Below are 4454 nucleotides of genomic sequence, written 5' to 3'. Positions count from 1 at the left end.
TAATTTATAAGTCGTTTAAAACAACGTTATTCTAAAACAAAATTTTTTTCTCTATTTTATTCGTTAATATTAATACAATTATTTATTGTTTCATTTTTTTTTAATAATAACACGATTGTTTAATGCCCTATTTTAATGCAGATTATTTTTTGAAGTAGGTACTTTGATGTTTATATAAATTTGTATAATTTTGGACGAGTAGTATATGAGTTGTAAGTAGATATTTATAGTTTTGGTAAACGGAGTAGTCCAGATATTCCACTTGATCCACTATTCCGCTCATCTAAACTTTAAATAATGTAACTAATAAACTACTTACTGAAATTTGATTTTTTTTTCGATCGAAATTTAAAACAGCTACTAGCACACACTTTTTAATATAATATTTTATTATTATAACATTCTTTAAACAAGCATGTGTATGTAAATTATACTTATGACACAATATTATAATATTTATGTGACATTACAATACGTTACATACCATGGTACTTAATTATTAATTTATATGTTTACTTCGGGCTGTTTTTAATATGTGAAGTTTCCGTTTTATACTTCGGTAGCTGCTGATTACATTCGCTATACCTTGTATCATTATTTCGTCTTGAAGTGAATCTTGACTGGTCAGGATTTTCAGAAGTATTTGATATTTCTATGAGTTCTTCTTTTGGCATGTTTAGTAATACTAATATGTACCGTAAAAGTTGAACATCTACTTGAGTTCTTTTCAACGATAAGTTTTCCATTGTAGATGATGGCACTTTTAAAACTTTGCGATAAACCTACTTTACTTGAATAACGATATTTGGTTAAATCGTATTCAACGTACCAATATCAATATGAAGATAATTTAAAACTAATAAAAATAATGTTATATATATTATAACTTATACCTACAATGAGAAATACGTAATATTTTATCAACAATATGTTATATATCGTTCAAATCACTTAGATACGTTATATATTTGTTTTAAAATACATGGATATTACCATTGATTACCTATGTCATGTAACATTTATAAATATTATTATGTATTGGTACTGTATACAAAATATAGATTAAGTTATACAAATTAATAAAATGAATAACCAAATGTCTACAAATATTTTGATGCTGTTAGAAATGATGAGCGATCCTTTACTTGTATACTTGTCAAAATACTAATACAGCATTGATGTGGTCATTTTTATTTGCAAATTTTGTTTTATATTCTAATAAATTTGTTTCAGTAAGTATTAAGTATGACGTGATAGTTTATAATATTTATTTATTTTGACGTTTCTGACATTATTTTTATACAATAACATTTTAATTTACACACCACTATACGTCATAATATTAATATTTTACTTTTAACGACAATTGTAGCCAAATTGCATATACAAGGCGCCGTCTTAAAATATTATTCTAATAATAAGATAATTTCAGCCGACTACTGTTTGCCAACTCGTACTTTTACACCTCATACGAAACATAGGAAATTTTCGTTCACCAGAACCAATCTTGTGGTGCACGTTTTAATACAAGAGTGAATTGTGAATTTTAGTAGCTATAAACTTAGAGTTTGAGACATTAGTAGTGTTTTCATAATATTTTGATTCAATATCTATGTAAGTTATGTGTATGGAAATTATTGTAAAAAAGCTCATATTTCGTAACAAATTAAAATATCTCAAAAAATATAAAGTTAAAACAAATATATTGTTCTTAAATTTAAGTCTGATGATAGATTAATTCACTTAAATGTCCAAGCTAATAACACATGGCTAGTTATTTTGAACTCAAATTTGCTATGTTTCAATAAGTGCCATGTCTAGAGAGAGAAAACAAATAGTGCGCCGAGATGATCCATTTAATATTACTGTGTTTATTATATTTTTGAAACAACAACTTAGTTCTCTCTTTTCAACATTCCAAAGAAATAGATAAATGTTGACAGAAATCTTCTTTTGGATTTATTTTCAGATACCGTTTCATTTGGTGTCTGCGTTGATGGGTTTTTGTGGTTGGCTAGGTTCTTCAACTATGCCAATGATTAGGTGTCCATCAATGTTGTGTGTGTCTTTCGTTCAGTCCTAACTCGTACATTATGTTGGTATACAAAATTGTATTTTGATTGTTTGAGTAAGCCCTATTTATAACAACTAAACAACACAAAGTTATTTAATGCTAAGTACTTTAAATGCTTACGATGAATTATTAATTTACCAAAGAACGTCACAATTTAATGCATTGGATTTTATTTTCGAACTCCGTCGAATAGAAGTTTTACTTCTAAAATGTCGTCCCTAATCGACGATTATTTACCTTTAGTGTCACTCCAGGGCAGTCAGTTAGGCATTCATTTTTCCGTGTCGTTTCTTAGTAAAGTCTTTTATGTGAAAAAATTATATTATACTCCAAGGAATGCAAAAAAAGAGAGTCTCCGTCGAAAGTGAGATTTTACGATGAAAGTTTATCAACGTATTTTTTTTTTTGTGTATATTTTGCTAATGGACGCTGAAAAAGTTAAGCTTTGCGATGTGGTTAATCGCTGATATACTCGGTTTGTATATACATACTCGCACATAGTATATATAATACAATAACAACAAATCATAAAAAAAATAACTACAAAGTTTAAGTCATGTGATGTAACATTAAGTGTTCCCTGAAGGTAAAGTTTATGGGATTAGTTTACAAGTAGGTTGCTGTAAAATAAGTGCAAGGGATACGCGGTTGTGCGGTTTTCCTACATATAAAATTAGATTACGAATCCGTAGAATTGAATTGTCTCCGACAGTTTCAATCGGCGTGACAGCTTCGTGATTGGTTTGGATGTTAGAAAGATAAATCAATTTTTTGGACGCACTTCATTGGCCCGACACGTAGCACCGATGAATTAATGAGATCAACAGAGTAAGGTTTTTGCCAAAACACCCGTTAAACAATTTCATTCTTGTTAACTGTCAAGACAAAATAAATTAACATGTTATCGATATATTATTTACAAACATTACACGTGTATGCACTACGAAAGTTATTTTCACTATTATGCTCGTAAACGTTCAGCTGAACAATTAAGGTCGAAAAACCGTCATATTTTAATATCTAACACAAAATTATTCCATTTAAAATCTGCGTGTCTTAAGGTTAAGACTATTAGAAGTACTTACATTACTTACATTTTTTTTTTATATTATTATACAAATTCTTCTGTATCTGATGGTATAATTTTCTTTCTCGTTAAAAAAAAAAACAGTTTGGTAAAACAAGCGTAAGAAATAAAACTAATAAAATTGTTTGTTTATATTATTTCCCTCCATAATTCAGTTAATTCGAGAGTGTTCATTTAGATAAGTAGTGCATCGCGTAGCCAAAATGTAAATTAAAGTCGTCATACTAACATAATTTGGATTAGTTATTTCATTTCTACTTCAAATATTTTACACAGTCACTTTATTCAAAGATATTATATTTAAATTAATATAATGTTTGGTCGAATGAAGTAATTCAGTTGACTTATATAATATAGCTTTGACCTACAATGACACACTTAGAAAATTATATTTTCATTAGACTCATTACGTATTTGTTACTAATAACAAAGTATTCCACATAAAGTTTTGAAACAATAACACTATTGTCTATTTGATTTCTTTCTTGCACATTAAAAATAGTATTTAATTATATAGGATATTATAATATGTAACGAAAACCATATAAATTAAAAATGTATTTGACTGCTGTCTCATAATTATTATATATAGGTGTATGTACGGTCGTTTTTAATTTTAAAATAAGAGCTACTATCTGTTAAACCATTAATATAATAATTTTGATTGATATATTTTGATGTGCTCACATTATAGCAGGGCTTGAAACCGATTTTCGATACCGATTTTGAATACCGGTTTAAACCGTTAAAAACCTAAACCGAAATCGAAACTGAAACCGAAATCGGAAAAAATTAATACCGGTATCCAAAACCGAAACCGAAATCGGAAAAAATCGATACCGGTATCTGAAACCGAAACCGAAAACGGAAAAAATCAATACCGGTTTTCAAAACCGAAACCGAAATCGAAAAAAATCAATACCGGTATCCGAAACCGAAACCGAAATCGGGAAAAATAAATACCGGTATCCAAAACCGAAACCGAAATCGGAAAACATAAATACCGATATCCAAAACCGAAACCGAAATCTGAAAAAATAATACCGTTTTTTGAAACTTAAGACGAAATCTTAAGAAATAACATGATATCCAAAACGGAAGTCGAAAAATTATAACATTAATAATTAATATCTAACATTTAAATAGTTCTACGCATTTAAAAAAAATCTATAGGCTATAATCAATTTGATTAATGTGGTGGGTGGTGTGGGAGCCGGGAGTGATCAGAGATATTACACGATCCTGACTGTCTAGTTTTGTGTGTAGATTTTGGTATTCGTCTCGTACTATTTA

The 4454-nt window shown here is 28.5% G+C and overlaps 1 protein-coding gene across 1 annotated transcript in view; it reads left to right on the top strand.

Annotated features, from left to right (window-relative positions):
• Positions 1 to 4454, top strand: part of LOC100165725 (neurotrimin-like) — a 146668-nt gene that overhangs the window by 74521 nt on the left and 67693 nt on the right. The gene's annotated exons all lie outside the window — the stretch shown is intronic.

This window comes from Acyrthosiphon pisum, chromosome A1 (assembly GCF_005508785.2).
Source record: "Acyrthosiphon pisum isolate AL4f chromosome A1, pea_aphid_22Mar2018_4r6ur, whole genome shotgun sequence".
In the NCBI taxonomy this organism is placed as follows: Eukaryota; Metazoa; Arthropoda; class Insecta; order Hemiptera; family Aphididae; genus Acyrthosiphon; species Acyrthosiphon pisum.
Note: the sequence above shows the minus strand (reverse complement) of the source record. Positions and strands in the feature narration are given on the sequence as shown.